Consider the following 17,551-nt stretch of genomic DNA (forward strand, 5'->3'; position numbering starts at 1 on the left):
GAGTCATTCACTGGCTTCAGCTTGTGCCTGTTAACCCGCGACTGACCAGGGCATTTCCTTTCATAGTCACACAACAACTGGCAGATACATGTGCCATTCCAATATGAAGAGCTGTATGTACTGTTTTCAGTCCTGTCAATTATATGTATACAGCTGAGATGAAGGCTTTTTATCTGTTTTTAAAACAGGCCTACTGTATGCTGGTTGATCTTTTTCTGGACGTTAAGTATTACTACATAAAACCATTGCTAACACTCTCAATTGCTGTTTCTGAAATCTGTATTGGAATAACAGCCACTGGCCCTGTTAAGAAACTAAGTGCAATATCCAGAATCAAAATGTAATAAGAAAACAAAAACCCAATGAAAAAATAAAGGGGTGTTAGATTTTTTATATAATGATAGGAACTAAAGGAATTGTTGATACAGTAGCTCTACACGATAACTACATACCATTCAAAGCAACAATGCGTTGCTACTTTTTGGAAACTCAGTGAAGTAAAGGGATGAAACTGTTTAGTTAAAGAGCTTGGAGATGAATATGAAATGCATATCCGGTCATAAAGGAAAATATTCCTTTATTTTCTGGAAGCTGTAATAAAAAAAAATTACCTATGTGATGTCATTACTAAAACTCAGCCTTTCCATCACTTGTCCTGATTTAGTACAAAACAGCATGATCCTTTTCCTTCATCTTTGCGATAAAGTAGATGAAATTGGTGTGCAAGCACCAGTTCAGCAGCGTTAAATTGAGAGCTTGTGACAGAAGTCCTTTTTTGGGGATGTGTGTCTTGTTCAGAATAAAGGGTAGGGCACAGTCCTGTTTTTATGCAAGGAATGTCCCAGGTGATCTTGGTAGCAGGATGTTGGAGGGTTAAACAGAAAAAGGAGTCTGTAGAACTGGTTCTACAGGCTCCTCGAGGCATCTTTTGCCTTTTTTTGCATGTTGGAAGCCATTAATTTTTGTCTTGTCTCTACAGCTCCTCCCCCCCTCCCCTTTGTCTTAACCTTTTCCATGTTGAAATGGATATTCGGCATGATGTAGAGCAAGCAAAAAGCGATAGCTCACAGTGCCAACTGCTCTGAAACCTTGGATTTTGCACTTGTCTGTGCCTGTCATCCAGCAGAGCAGCAGCACCACAGCATTCTTTCACACATACTCAGGCTTTTGGCTTTCCCATGGCGAACAACAAAGAATATTGGCGTTGGGGTGGAGGGGGACAAGGTGTAAAAATGGCACTATTCAACACTGAGACAGAGACAGAATAAACTCCTTAAGCTTTTACTTGTTAATAGTCTTTTTGGAAAGTGTATAGGACATAGATACTGTGTGGTGTGTTTTATTTTGTGCTCAAGGAGAGTTTTCAACTCGTCACAGGGTCACCTAATCAGAAACTCTTCTAGGTTCTCCAGTGTTATTCTGGGAAAAAAAGCAATTATCTGTGGTAAATTGCAGGGGCACAATAAACTATTCTTACTTTTGTGCCCCACAGCAGTGAAGTAGGCTTTGCTCTCCCAACTGTCAAGAAGTGCCTCCCATTTTTCGAACTTGAATCTGCTGATACGTAACATCCACTTGCATGCTCTGGGCCCCAGTTCTTGTTTAAAGCAGATTTTTTTTACATTTGGTAGTTTTAGTGGATCCTTTTAAATCAGTTTAAAGACCTTAAGCTTTGTTGCTTTTTTTTCTTCTCAGCAGCACAGGCACAGATAACTCCGTTGTGCAATGTCGAGAACTGGACACATTTTTTAAATGTTACACAAAAGATAATGTTTTTTTAGCATATTGAAATATGAATCGCTTGCTAAAATAGCTTGTTATTTTTTATTATTATTACCCAGTTTTAAAGATCTTCCTGAAATTATGAAAATGTTCTTTTTCCTTAAAATGTGTTTTGTTTCATTTGGAACTGGTTTTCATCTGATGGTTTCTCTTTAGCAATTCTCTCATGGTTTTATTCAAAGTCTTCCTTGATATTTGGATAAGGTGAATGTGCATGTTGGTAGCACTGTTATTACCTTGTATAATAGAGGCTTCATACTGCAGTAACTATGAAGTGCACTGTAGTCCTTTAAAAAGTGTCTATAGGTTTGTATTAAAGCAACAGCTTAGAATCAAATAGTAATTTAACAGTAAAAGTGAATTGACTAATGACAAAGTTGAATGTGCACTGCATGTAAATTGAGGTGGAGGAAGCCGAGGATGTTTGCAAATCAAGTAGCAGCTGAACCTAAAATGTCTCCTCACCTCATCAGGGCCGGTTATAATAGCCTTCATGACAGTTAACTGGAGCCTCTTACCATCTAATCTGATAATCTCTATCTGTCTGCCTTTTTTCCCCTTCTTTCAAGCGTCTTGTATAAAGTAGCTGCTTCATGCCTAAATGCAGTTTTGCTTAAGCACTTGTCTGAACACGCTTATGCAGGTATTTTATTTTCTTGATTAAAAGCACCTCTGGGAATTTTTCAGTAATCACATGAGTTTGTACAGTTAATTGAAATTTTGAAATGCTGCATAAAATGAAGTGCTGGCGGTTTCAATCTGTTAGGGAGGCAATACCTGTGGGGGATTAATGTGGACCTTTGTGTTTTTCTTAATCTATAGACATGTCTATGTAGAGATCAATCAAGTCTTACTCTGGATCACTTTGCCTTCAAGGGGAATTGATTGCAGTATACAGCTGTTACAGTTTTGCCTTTTCACTATGAAACTGTTTATTTTAGTTGTTCTATATATTACTATACATTTGTTGCATATTCTTTTTATGCAGCCCCCCCAAAATAAAAAAGTCTTTATATATGCCTTCTTAGCTAAGTGCTGTAACTGTGAAGTTTTGTTGGGAATGTATTGAGAGATTAACATATATATATAGAACTTACACCTAAAATAAACTTCCTTTGATGAATTTTGAATTGTTTCTTGGTCAGACCTTTAACTAACTGTATTGAAATTAAAATAGATGATTCTCCCAAAGTGAGAAAGTATTTAGACTGTGTGGTCACTTGAAACATTCAGCACTATTGATGGCATCTGTACAGAATCCTACACTAACGGCCTTTTCCTGTAATGCTTTTTTTAAGTAGCAGACATCCCAAAAAGTATATAACCGATTCAGGCTTGACATACTATTTTTTTTAAGGTTGACCATACTTGCATTCAAGATGTCAACTTCATTTTTGCGTCAAACTGCATCTTGAAGCTGTTATCCCTGAGGTCAGTCTCAGATGGAAAAGACACAGTTTCTCCAGATCTTGACACAATGTGCATGAAGTTTTCGGGGTGTTTCTCCAGCTGTGAGTAACATCAGACAGGCAACAGCTGAGAGAACAGAGCCCTGCATTGAAGTGCAGCTCCATCTTGAAAGTGATTGCAGTGGGCTTAAAAATGGAAGTTTAAAAACTTGTCTGGATGCGAACGACAGTATCAGGCACTTTTGCGGTTGTTACACAACACAAGGAGAGGTAAAAAGCTGGATATTCTTCTCCTTGCTTATAAAAAAGTGCCTTGGCAAAAAGGTAAAAACTGGTGTAAAGGAAAAGCATGTTGTGAAATATCGTTGATGTGCTAAACCTAAATATTTTCTTTCTTTTAAATGGATGATAACTATCATAATAAAAAAAAATTCTATCATTTTCTACAGTATGAACAGTCACAGTATGATGTGCCCAACCCTGACTGATACCTGAACGGTATAACCCTGGTCTCTGGAGGGGTAAATATAACGTGAGACACCCGACACCTCAGAATTGTACCAAATATATATATTTGCAACAGATTCTTTTAAAAAAACAGTTGTCGTTTTAAATCATTTTTTGAGCAACATCCAAGTGAAGGATAGCATACTATGCATACTATGCATGCTGTTCTTCAGGGAGTTTTATTTATTGTCTTGCATTTAAGGGCACTAATAACACAGTTTAAATACGCATCCACGTTTTTTGAAAATTTAGTGTAACCTTTGCTTGAATTACAATTTGTAACAGCTGAAAAGATGATTAACGAGATGAATGATCCCTTTCTCACTTTGACTTATTTAGCGTTTTGTAGCAGCTGCAGTTTGGATGGATCCAGTGTTGATTATTAGCGTTATGCAACAGTCGTGCAATTTTAGGTTCAAAACATTGTTTTGTTCAGTATGAAATATTGCAGAAATTGCTCACTTACTGCCTGAGAATTACCAAAGCCAGGAACTCGTTTTATCACAGTTTGGGTTTGGCATCTCCAGACGACAAAGTTGTCAGTTTGTCTATTACTTTTACAGAACAGTACTGAACAATTTAAATATTCACGTAGTGTATGGTATTTTCTTTGTTTTCCTGTGTTTACTTTTCTGCTGAAATTAAGGTTTGAACTGTGTAAGTGCCTTAACATAGTAATTGATGATCATAGCAGTACAAGGAGCTGGCTGCTTTTTTTTTCAAAAAGAAACAAAAGTATGAAGAAATGTGTGGTTCCTCCACCAGGCAAAAGGTACAGAGCTATGGAGGTATGAAAAGTATAAAAACAGTTCAATTACATATTTTTCACCCTTTACAATTTTCAATCATTTCCTGTTTTATAAACCAAAAATATTTGTGCAATATCAAACAATTTGGCCCATCTAGGTTGTTTGGTTTTGACAGTTATGTGATCAGAGAATCTCATCCAACCGTTTCATAAAAGAAGTAAACATCACAGCTGGGTAGCCTGTTCCAGATTCCCATAACCCTTTGTGGAAGGAAATGCTCCTATTCTCAGTTTAAGATGCGTTTCCCCTCAGGTCCCATTTGTTTCTTCTGCTTTCTTCTTCACTCTTGATACTGAAGTGGTCCACTGGGTTCATTTTGTTAATACCATTGAGGATTTCAAAAACTTGAGTCAGATCCCATAGTCTTCTCTGTGAAAAAGTCACAGTTTCTCCAAATCTTGACACAATGTGCATGAAGATGTTGGGGGTTTTAGCTGAAAATGATTCAGATTGGCTGCCAGGGTAAGGCTTTGCTTTTAATTCAGGAATGTACCTTGATTCTCTTCTATGGATTGATATGGCTACTCTTGAATCCTTATTGTATCCGGGAACTAAAAGTGTACATACAGTTTAAAGTGAGGTCAGTACTGCATTGTACTACTTAACATTTGTACAATTTTAATGTTCTGTTTGTTGACATCTGTGACATGAAATCAAATAAAGTATAAAAAAACCTTGACATTTATTAATATTATAGAATTTACCCGATAAACATGGCAATATTTTGTCTTTTTATGGCATGCGTTTTGTTACACTTGTGCTTTGTGGCACTTATCTTTTTTCCCTTTTTTTTGAGAGGGGGTGTTTCGTCTCCATAGTAGAGTGAAATTCTTTGAGTACAAAAAAAAGTTTGAAACGACGTAACCCTTCAAAAGGCAACAGAAGGCGACCATTTTCTACCGGAGGGTTAAATGCCAGATTTGAGACAGGATGTGTGGGATGACTCTACATTGCTAGGCCGCACTGTGCCAGGGATGCCCTGCTAAATGCCACGCCACGCCTGAGGCCAGACTGAAATGTGCAGAAGAACCCAGCTCGCTCCTCACTAACCAAGCAGGAGTGGTTCTGTCAGCTTTTAGAGGACGTGCTCCCTTATCATTGTCTGCTTTTTTATTCACTTACAGAGTTCAGTTTAAAATTTCCCTTGAGTTCTTTGAAGAAATTCGTGAGATTCTTTGTTGTTATCCCACAATGCCTGTGAAGAGTCGTGCAGTACAGCAGCAACATGTCACGTGCTCTGTATTCATAAAAGAGCAATTGTTGGGGGGGGATCAAATAGAAAGCATATTTTCAGTGACAGTGCTTCCTCCTTCATTTCTAGTCTGAACCTGGACTGACTGAGTCACAGCAAATATAACAGAAGGACAAAGAGCTGTTCGCAAGTTTTAGTTTCACTGACACCACACCCTTGCTAAGATGGGCCAATTAATTTATTAATTTAAACTCTTTATTTTATTGAGTGTTCATTTTTAGTGGAGTAGAAAAAAGAGAGTGTCGGTGGAAACTGTAATTTTACTGGGGAGAAAGCCAAAAGACAGTCCTCTGCGTCTGTATTCTTAGAGGAGGTGGCTCTGTGTCTGGAGGCTAATAACATTTCTATTCAGCACGATAAGGCCCCAGAGATGAGTGGGCATAAACCGAAAACAGAAAACATAAAAATTACTTTTATCTCAGGACAGCCATCCATGGTGCAAACAGAATCTTTCCAATGTGTCTATTGAATAACTCTTGAGTCTTCCTGATCTGTGGTTATCACACAGACAGTGCACCAGAAAATGAGAACACACTACATTATCTTCATGCGCTGGGACTCTTACCTGCACTGCTAAAAAGTAACTTGAATGTGACTGTTCACCACCAGATTATTCAAATCTTGTTTGGTAGAATTTATATAGCTAGCAGTTAAAGTTAAGTGAGCTTTTTGTAAAGTTGTACAGTGCCTAGGTGTATTAAACTGAGCTGCCTTGACAAGATGATAATAATAATAATAATAATAATAATAATAATAATAATAATAATTGCTTACACTTATGTAGCGCTTTTCTAGACACTCCACTCAAAGCGCTTTACAGGTAATGGGGACTCCCCTCCACCACCACCAATGTGTAGCATCCACCTGGATGATGATAATAACTCAAATGATGTAACACCAAGAAGTATGTATTATGCCTGTAAATGTGTTTTTTTCACCACTGCATGTGCTTACATTGTAGGCTGATATTTATTTTGCTGGTGCAGATACGTGGGAGAACTGAATGGTTCGTTCTTATTTCCGTGCCACAGAACTCGGCACTTACATGCTCCTTGCTGGCTCGTGTAGGTCCTTTGATTCTACATTTCAAAGAATGAAATCTCCTGCAACTCAGGCTTGTTATTGTCAGGCCAGTCTGTCGAGTGTTTGTAGTTGGCTGCAGCAGAGCATCTTAAGGACCATTCCTTTGAGAGGCTCTGTGCCCTTGTTTAACAGAGCCGGTCAGCGTCCTGCTTTTTTGACTGTATTTGAACGTGGCAGGGCTCCACAGAGGTTCTCAGTCTAACATCACTGTTTCACCAGAGGTACTCCGCTTGTAAAACAAAGTCTTGGATTTTAAAGGGGAACTGCAACGCTATTTTTATATTGCAGGGCTAGACAAAATCAGCATTGATGAATACATTTCAAACCACAATAAATGTAAAATGTACACAGTAACTTGTAAAACTTGTCAAAAAAACTTGTTAAACACAAAAATGTCCAGGTACAAGCAGCACCATATTCTGCGATTCAGAATGAGGCAACAAAACGTCCTGTGATGTGTTGCAGCCTTCTTAAATTGTAGTCCAGCAGGCTTGTGAATACATTGCTTTTAATCCAATAGAAATATTGCTTTTGATTTCGAGACAGTTTTGCCAACAAATACTTCTTGTTAAGTCTGCATACAGATCGTGTTGGAACATTTCTGCGGTGAAATGTCTGTTGCACAGCCTGTACTTATTCCCTTGTACGTCGCATTACATTAGTCATTAGGGTGACTAGTGAGCAGGAAGGGTCACACCACGTCGCAGTTCGAGGGAACTAATGCGAGTTTGTGACAACATGGTGACTTGCACAAAGTTCACGATTTTGTGCTTAATTTGGAATTGGTCATTTTTTCTATTAATGTCAATTAATTGATTTTGTTGCCAAGGTTTAATAGCTGGTTTGAGAAATAGGGACTGCAGTTCCCCTTTAAGCAGTTAGTAGGGCTAGTTAGGTTTCTAACGGACACTTTCCAATTTTAAATCTGCAATTCAAATGTTTGTTTTACAATGCCAGTCAAATGAGTTAAATTCTTGTTTACAATGACTACTTGGAGAGCTTCTTACACAGCAGGGCATTTTCTACAAGCACTTGGAGTGAAGTACTTTGCTGAAGGGTTGAGCTGAACACCAGTGTCCCATCCCAGATGAGCCCTCGAGCTTCCAGTGTAGAACTGTACCATTGCTCCATGCTTTTAATGTACCGTTTTTACTTAAGGCTGTATTTTATTTTTTTATATAGCAAAATGTTTACTTGCTGCGTAGTGGAAACAAACGTCAGTGTGTTTATTTACGTGCAGGTCTGCTACTTCACAAAAAATATGTATAATTTGCTATGCAAACCCATTTTATATTTATTTTTGATTGAACTTTTAAAGTACGTTGGCAAGTTCACGAGTATTTCCATGGTTGAGTCAGGCTGTTTGTTACGAATCTGTAAATTCATTTTTTTTTGGCTGTTCCTTTCTTAAGCATCTTAAACTGCCCTGTGGGTGAATGACCAATGTTAATGCTTATAAATATGAATACTGATGTTAATGACCATGGTCTGTGGAGATCTTTTCCTGACCATGTGATCATGATAGTATCAAGTATTCTTTTTAGAGGGGCTCGATTAAATATGAAATCATTGACACTATGGCTTGTGAAAAGCCGTAAAATCAAGGGGTGTCACCTTCTATCTTTACAGTAGTTTTTGAAAACACATTTATCCCGTCGATGTTAATGTCATGGTTAAATATAGAGATGGGTTCCAGTTGTATAGCAGCAGTATTTTTTTAAACACTGGAACTTGCCAACTCAGGCCTTTAAAAACGTGAATCAAGTTTGAGGGCGTGCATCAGAGATGCTTCATTCACGCCACTGGTCTCGACAAAAGCAGCTTGAAAAGAAGTTTAGTGTCTTGTGACATGTTAAGATAATGGAGGCTGGTAGGTACGTGCTGCTGCTGGGGATGGAGGGGTTGCAGTAATTACCGCCGAAGTGCCTGTGGTTCTTTTGTTACGCAGGATTTCCAAACAAAGCTGTTGATTTGCTTCAGAGTGTTTGTCATGATGCGGCAGCGCATCTTTTAGCAGCCCAACACCAGAGGCGTTTGGCGGGGCGTTTTCATGTCTGCAGAGCTCGGAACAAGAGAAAATGGATGCTCAGAGCAAAAGATGCTTTGTCTGGGCCCAACTCCAACTCTGCAAACAGGAATTATCAGCCTGTGTGAACTTTGCTCAAAGCAGTGGGCGGGAAATCTTCCAGTGTGCTGCAAGTCAGGGCAGGGCCAGGGAATATTGTTGCGAGAACAAACTTGTGCAGCTGGGGGTCCTTTCATACGAAAGCAGGGCAGGCCGGGGAGGAAAAGGCCCGTCAGTCATGCCCATTAGAAGACACTGTATTAACCATTAACATCACACATAACGCAGCACAGACGCATGCTGCTGTTAATGAGTGTTACAAGGGATAAAGGAGATTGGTGATTTGAGTTGCCTTTTTACTCTCAATGAAAGAAAAACAACTCATCAGCTCGGCGGCATTCTCGTTATTCCGCCTCGCTTAACGTAACGCTTTAAAAAGAGCTTGCAAACCTCATTTTATGCCCAGCGTTCAGATCCTTCTTAGAAACGTTACTTTCTTTTTTTTCAGCTTGTAAGCTGACCAGGAGATGTGTTTACATGCTGTTTCTGGCATGTGTGTGTGAACAGAGTCCTGTGCCACGACAAAGGAAAAGGGTGTCTTCAGGATGTCTTTGATTGTCATTTCGAGCAAAAACAGCATCAGTCCTGTTGCATCATCATGAGATACCGAGCACAGTTAATTGATTTTTGCTGTTTGAACGTCTATTATAATCTGGCAGACTGTTTACTGTGCTGGTTTATAATGGGTGCTGCATATATGAAAATATATTTGATATGCCCTGTAGCATTTTAAGCCACTTTGCGTAAATTTTCTCTCTTGAAAATGTGTATGGTTATTTACAGTATGAGTCTAGATCTGATTTTTTATAAAGCGCAATCTTATGTTTCTTACATACAAGGGAGTCGATCAGGAAATAAAATGAGGCTCTGCCTGGGATGCTAACACTGAAACTTTAAAGAATGTCCTGTGTGTATTTAATAGTTTGAACATAGGAAAAACAATAGTAAAAGATACTTTTCATTTGACCTAGATGTTAACAGTGCGCAACCCACATAGCAATTTCTAATGCTAGTCTGTTTGATGTTTGTTTGCTGGAATGTCTTATTAGTGTTCCTCCCTGCCTTTATCACACAGTGCAATCTTAGCTGCAGTCAGTGGCTGAGAAGGGCAGTGCTGGAGGGCTGTGGAATAAATAGCTGCCATGTGGCGGCTGTCTCCACAGGCCTGCTTTGTTGGCAAGTGGTTAATCCTGTCAGAAAAACCCTCATGCACATTCCCAGGAGATAACACCTCAACCTGGCCACTGACAGCCAGCCTCTTCAGAAAGCACATTGCCACAGCCCAGAAGCACATCATTGAAAATGCTGAAATATTTATCAGGTATTTCTTGTGTTCTGCTGATCTAGGGTGGTGCACTTTGAATAGACTAGAAACTATTGAATATTTTAAACGAGATTCACACACACTTTCATTAGTTGTAAAGGCTTGCCTACTACGTATAGGCTGAGAAACTGCAAAATGGCAAAGCACACATCATCAGTTCTGTTGCAAATTTTGAGAAGAATGACTGGGAAATTTGCTTATATTTGCACCATAAAAAACCTTTAAAGACCGAAGCATTTACATATAAAGAAATCCATCTGTTGCTTTAAATGTGCACTGTGGAGTGACATCTCATAAGAGTTCTACAGTAACGTACCACACAGTGTCACATTTTCACAGGACTTTCTGGGCCTGAAAACGAGAACACAATAGTAAAACACAAATTAAGTTGGCTGGACCCTGCAGGAAGAGGAAGTGTTCAGGAGGTGCTGAACCTGTCACCTTGGAAATGAGCCCAACAGTGTGGAAGCAGAGACTAGCAGCAGATCCTGCTCACAATGACTCCATGTTGCTTTGACTTTGTTGTAGACAACGGGCTTAACAATCCTGCCGACTACAAGCAACCAGTATTCTGACTTCTGCTTTCTTTGGAACCAAAAAAGCAAAAAAAAAAAAGAATTAAATTGGACTTGGATGTTACAGGGCGTAATTTCAAAATATGTGCATCATCCATCCCACTACTGAAACATGTCTGTTTTTGCAGGAGTAGGAGCCGGGGCGTTGATTTATTCAAACAAAATATAAATTTGATAAAGCAGTTTACAAGAACGGTAGTTACTGACACAGTAGATTGTTAAATTGACAAGTTTATTTAAACCAGAACATTGTGTTTCTGGTTTTCAAGGCACCACCATCATTTTTTTTTTTAAGTAGGCCATTAAACTGTTGACGTTTCCGTCTAAAAAGCCCTTCATTCCTCGTCCAGCCTCGCGCTTGATGCTGTGAGAGGGCAGCTCTTGAGAAAGCCGAGGCTTTTCAGGCCCTGCATCAGTGTGGGCCTCAGCTGGGCACAGAGGCCGCTCAGAAACATTCAGAATCCATCTCGGGAACATGTGATTCCTGTTTGGTAATCTGGCACTGAGGGCCGCCGAGAAACTTTCCATGCTGCCGCTGTTGCTCTTTTGTCTTCCTGGTTGGTTTCACAAGGACGTGTTAACTCGGAGGGCTGTCGGGAGTGATGGCTAGCAGCAGATGCAGCCCTGTGAAGTCTGAAGGGGTTTCCCTCGCAAGCGCGGTCAATATCCCATGTGAAAGAGCCCCCTGTGTAACGAGCTGAAAAAAGTCCCAACCTGGCCAGGACATACCAGCAAAGTAAATTGCCCTCCATAGCCCAGCTCCCCCCCCCCAACCCCCCATCCCCTCCCCCTACACACACTTCTTATTAGAGCTCTTTTTTTCCAGTCTGCTCTGATTAGTGGTTAATAATGTTGTGCTCCTGTTAATTACTCACCAATCAGCAGGGGCAGATCAGATAATGAAATAAAGATTAAATCCAGGGATAATCTTCAGATTTTGTTGTTGTTGAGAACTGCTGCCTTGATGGAAATAAATCCGAAGCATCAATGAACAGCTGTTATATGATTGAGTGTTGTTTTTTTTCTTCTAACAGTCAGTTAAGCGTTTCAATACCCCTCACTTTTATTTTTATTTTGTGCTGGAAAGCAAAAAATAACAAAGGAAAGCTCCTTCCTGATGCTTTTATCACAGGGAGGCTCCTGTTTTAATCAAATTAATTTGGATTGTGTCATTTATTGTCTTCTATTCTTATTGATCCAACCTGGACCCCGGAGGTTTGTTTTTGAATCTGTACCACAATTATCCACATTTCCTTGACTCTTTAACAGAAAGATTTGGGCTGGTTAGATCGAAAGCCTGGACAGCAAGAGGTCCCGCAGGTCTGTAACTGGAAGAAGCAGTTCTAGACGGATCCAAAGTTTTCCTTGGGTCCTTCCCCCACCCCCAACCCCTTTCACTCCAAGGGTGTGATAGTCTGATAGTCATCTCTGTAGTTTGATTTTAGCAGCCTGAGTTGTTGCTGCTGCCCTTAGCCATTTTTTACTGCAGCTTTTGTGCGTACAAGGTTCCAAGGGTTTCTGGATGGCCAAGGGGTAGACCTGTGATTACAGCTTCTGGAACCAGTTTTCTAGATGTACAGCAGTGTCTGCTTTAGCCACTCTGGGCTCTCGGCGATATGAGTGGATGGTTTTACCGGCAAGGAACATTTTTTTGGTAAATTATGCTGTTTTCCAGCTTAAATGGGAGGGGTTGATTTTAAAAAAATGTCTGTAGGAGGATTTTTTCCTTTAAGATTGTTTCTGTTTTAGAAATTAGACAGAACCTTTGCATTGTCTTCTTGTACAGCAGAATGCTAAAACAGTGTAATTTCCATTTCTGAATGTTGGACCTTGAGCCCTCTTAATTTAGTTATTCTTCTTTGTTCCGAAACAGTTTTCCAAACCTTTCCTGTCCAGTGTGGTATTATTATTACTGTCCTCTACTTTTTTTTTTTGCACTTCAAGCAACTTTTTTTTTGTTTTGTTCTGTCGTTAACTTTCAGTACAGCTAAGAGCAAAGGAGGTTAAGCAAGTTTCGGTGAGAAAATGCTGACAGCTTCAGCTGCTGGGGATGAGAAGCGGTCACGTTCCTTTCCAAAAGGAGGAAGTGGATTCAGCAAAGGCCTTCCTGTTCAGAATGAACGGGAAGCAGCAATTAGCATGGGGATAAATGTCTCCATCTTTCAGAACTTTGCTCCTCCTTCACAGATACCCATACCCTGACTTGTTTTTCATCCATATATTTTTTGGTTAAAATAGTTCAGCCATTGCTAAGCTTTTATCCGTGGTGGCCACAAAACTGTCCTTTTATGGAAATACATAGGTTATCTTAATCTGGCACACAGAAAATACGTTGAAATGTTTTCTATGGTTATGGTGTAGAATGCAACCCAGATTCAAAGCAAACAAAAATGATGCTGTGTAGGCAAAAACCTAGATTTGCCGCAGGTTGCAGCAAGGAGTTGAAGTTGGGAACTGATTGTACTTTCATCTGGGTTCAGACAAAATCAGCTGGAATTTTTTAAAAATTTGCCAAACATTTTACCTAGTCTCTACTAATACTCCTCAGTTCACGTAAAAGCTGATAGATTGAAACATATGAAACATTTTGCAATGTCAGTAGTTGTTGTTCAGTGATGTCTGTAAGAGCAGCACAGTGGTGCAGTGGTTATTATTGCTGCCTTATAGCGCTGGGGTCCTGCGTTCAGGTTTGTCCCACTGTCCAAAGACATACTGGTTGTGTGGTTGGCCTCTGGGAAAATCAGCCCTAGGTGTGAGTGTGTGCGTGTCTGTATTTAGGTCTGTTTGTCTGCCCTGCAATGGACTGGCGTCCCATCCAGGGTGTACCCTGCCTTGTGTCCGTTGCTTGCAGTGATAGTCTACTCCCCTGCGAACCTGATTTGAAAATAAATGGAAGGATGCTGTCTGTAAGCATTTATGGCTCATTTGCATATATATCACCTGAACTAGATTTGTAGCTGTAAAAGATTTTATGAGTTTTAGACAAGTAGTTCATGTGCAACACATGATCTGCACCAGGTTGTAGAAATTCTGCAGAGCCTGGACAAACATGTGCACTATCACATGCCTGTGACATGACTGATTGTCACATGTCCTCCTAACTCATCCCATAATGTTGACTGGGGTTCACAGTGGTGAGTAGGGCATCCATGGCATAGCTGCTACAGCAGCAGCACGAGGATGTGTGCTGTCCTGCTGGAATATTGTTGTCCCAGGATGAGTGTGGGCAGCAGGACATCATATAGTGCTGTGCAGTCAGATTGCCATGGATCACTAGAATAGGAGTTCTGTAGCAACTAGAGACTCCTGCAAAGAATATCACACTTACAGAGGCAACCAGCAATTGGTCTGTTGTACACAATTAGTGTGTCATTCTGCATGTGTGTACCATGATCATTGGAATCAGGGACACCGGTCACGAAACCTTGATTCATCACTTAAAGAGAACTTGGCTTCACTGCTGGCAAGTTCATCTGAGGTCCATCCCACAACATTAATGGCACGTAGGCATTCTTCTCTCGATATGTGGAGCATATTGGTTCCTTTCTTGTTTGCCTGTGCTTCACTGGGATTCATATTCAACAGTTTAAATCACCTCATCACCTGCCTACCCAAACAAATTCCTTTATGATTTAGTGTTTAAGTCATCAAACACATGAATGAATGGCAAATTTATCTTCACCAAAATCTGTACAGTATGTTTCTTACAATGCTCGTTATACTTTCTCTGCATTTTCTGAAACTACGATATTAATTCAAAAGGCTTTTTTAGGTTTATTTAGAAATAGAATGTTTAAATAAGAAGTAGCATTAATCTTTCATGTTTCAATATTTTTTATTGAAGTGTCAACATTATGCCGATTGTCACTTAACACAAATATTTCAGTTTATTTGATTTTTTAAAAGTAATTAAGTAAAGGGATTCAAACAATTGTCCTGTATGCACAGTGTTCTTACAGTATTCTTGGATCCTTAAGCATCTTTAATCAACAATATTTTAGGTTTCCGTGATTTGTTTTCTATTGAGAAAGAACAAATCTTAAAGGCTCACATAAACCCTGTGGGCATATATAAAATATTGTTACCTGCTGATAAGGATACTTGCTTATTTTAATACCGCTGTTTTTAAATGGTAAGGTAGTATATTGTAGTTCAATAATGAATGGTTAATAATTCTTTGAAACTCCCTGTAAAATATCCTCTGACCACTTGCCTAAGTTAAAAAATTCTGTGTGGCCATTATATGTCACTTCTACTAAGGAACAAACTGTATATGAAATGCTTCCCAGCAAACACAAATCAAAGGTATTTCAGGATAAAAAAAACACATTACTACCATTTTGAGAGCCAACATCGCTTTGTCAGGCCACTGTGATTGTAAATTGTGAAATGTTTTATTTTCTAGCACGGCTAGACAGCCATCATTTTACAAATACACAGAGGCTGCTGACCTCCCTTTCACATTTAACCTGGGCCAGATATAAACCAGGCTCAGCAGGCTCATCAGCAGCTGGAGGAGCTACTGAATTACCAATGAAGTAGCTCCACATAGTCCCTATAACAAGTGCTGTGGGCACAGGGCAGTGAATTTTCAAACGCACTGTGTGTGTACTGCTTTGTGTTGCTTCTCGCAAAATGTTATGTTCTGGACCATTTCGGAATTACTTGTTTGGTAGGGATCAACTGCGAGAGAGCATGCGAGTTACGAAGAGATTCAAGTCCTTTATTTTTTTAAGTAAGCAAATATTTAATAATTATCATTTTTTAGATAAATGTTAAAGGGAACTGTTTGATTCAGTTGAAGTATTCCTAGGGTGTTTTGTACTTAAAATATAGCTGTGTTGTTGTATTTCATTGATGTTGAGACTTAACACCTTAACAGGTGTTAACAGGTGACTTTAGACTCTGGACAGGAGCATCGTCCTCGAATGTTGCTCCATACTTGATAGTTCTTACTTCACTGGTTTTGAAAAACAGTTTTTCCTGCCAGACCAGCAGCAGCCTCAGGGAATGCTGCACCTGGTGTTCATTGGTGGTCCCTGTTTTGCTTGCTGAACAGGCCCATCCCTGCTTAGCCAAGCTGTGAAAGCCAGAAGGAGCAGGCTTTTCTGATTAAGGCTGAGAGGCAAACCAGTGCATGAGAGAGTGGGGACAGCTGAGGATTTAAATACAGGACATCCTGGGAGCACTGTACAGCGTGTGAAAGGGGGGTTGGTGGGTTAGGCCAAGATAACTGTGGTTCCACACCCAAAATTCAAATAATCAATCCGCACGTGGTTCAAGTCACTTGCAATTAAATGGGCGTTATCTTCTATCGTCATTTAAATCTTAGTTAATTATACAATTTGTAATGAATTGTTTGTCCAATTCAAAAGAAATCATGTGCACATCTCAGCAAGGAGTGTTATTTTTGATGTGTTACACCAAATTCAATTTCCCGCAGGGTAAGGTCTTGTGAAGGCTAAAGTGCTCCTGTATTCTAGGTCTTTCATTGATGTATTTCTTTAGGTGATCAACACCATCACAATTTCTTTTCTTTTTGCAAAAGTAGCTGCAAACTAAGTGAAAGAATTTTGGAATTGCCTTTTCCTTAGACAAGTTTGTGTTCCTTAAATGATTACACCTAAAAGAGGCTCTTTAAGATTTATAAAAAAGCCACTTTTCATACCACCTGAAACTCTGCTTTGATAATGATGCTTTCTTAGCATTGAAATATTGTAGCTCTGGTACTAGCATCATATTTTATATTAATAGAACATAGATACGCTCCTCTGTCCCTGTAGCTCATTGGAAAATCTTTTTTTTTCTTCTCTTGGGCTTAATTGGTTTATTAATTTTAGTAATTCTAAATGATAGTAGTAATAGTCTAAATATTTTTTCTTTTTTTACAATTATATAGGCATCTCAAATGATTTATGTTTAAATTGATACTCCCAGAAAAAAAGCTTTTTGAACCTCTATAGGTCTTCAGCTGGTGCTGCTTTAAAGAGCTCTAGGAACCCTGCAGAGGCACTGGTGTTCCAGGAATGGAATTAAACCTCCCAGTCCTCTGTAGCAGCAAAACTTTTGCTAAATATGTCCCTCTCTGAAATAGATGAAGGTTGAAGTGTCTGTTTATAGATTTAGTTTGGCTTGGTATTGTGTACATTTTATTCTTCAAATGTTATTAATAACTACAGAAAGGCTTAACAAACATCTGTATGTTGGCACCTGCTTCTAGCCTGACGTTCATACACCTGATGGATCCATGTTCCAGCACTGCCTAGTCAGGTGTCCACACCATAAAACACCAGCAAGGCTTTAATGTCAACAGTAGCTAGCAGCTATAACACCCTGCAGCTCACAACCCCCCTGTAGGTAAGCAGGTGTGAGCCTGGTCAGTACTTGGATGGGAGACCTCTGGGGAAAAACTAAGGCTGCTGGAAGAGGTCTCAGTGGTGTCACGAAGCGTTCTTTCAGGACCCTATGCAGACAACACAATCCGGGGAGGAGGGAGGAAAAAAGCACGCAAAGGGGCTGGAAGGAAAACAAGCGGCATGTCCATGGTGCGCTGGTGTTCGGGGGAGGTGTGGCCAAGGCAAACAGTTCAAGGGAATCCGAGGCAAATCCATGGGTGTAGCAAAAGTCCCAGATCGGGTAATCCATCCTGACAGACAAACAGAGTTAAAAGCCGGAGCGGGATCCG

General features: G+C 39.7%; 1 protein-coding gene across 5 annotated transcripts in view; it reads left to right on the forward strand.

Annotated features, from left to right (window-relative positions):
- Positions 1-17,551, forward strand: part of LOC148657406 (ras-responsive element-binding protein 1-like) — a 73,764-nt gene that overhangs the window by 21,961 nt on the left and 34,252 nt on the right. Inside the window, exon 2 of one of the 5 annotated variants that reach the window (XM_088643647.1) lies at positions 3,641-3,723. The exons of 3 other annotated variants lie outside the window; for them this stretch is intronic. The gene's annotated coding sequence lies outside the window, so the exon portion shown is untranslated. The remainder of the gene's footprint in view (positions 1-3,640; positions 3,724-17,551) is intronic. One more of the 5 variants, XM_088643648.1, reaches the window with a different exon arrangement.

Source organism: Lepisosteus platostomus, chromosome 8 (genome assembly GCF_059453375.1).
Source record: "Lepisosteus platostomus isolate fLepPlt1 chromosome 8, fLepPlt1.hap1, whole genome shotgun sequence".
Classification (NCBI taxonomy): Eukaryota; Metazoa; Chordata; class Actinopteri; order Semionotiformes; family Lepisosteidae; genus Lepisosteus; species Lepisosteus platostomus.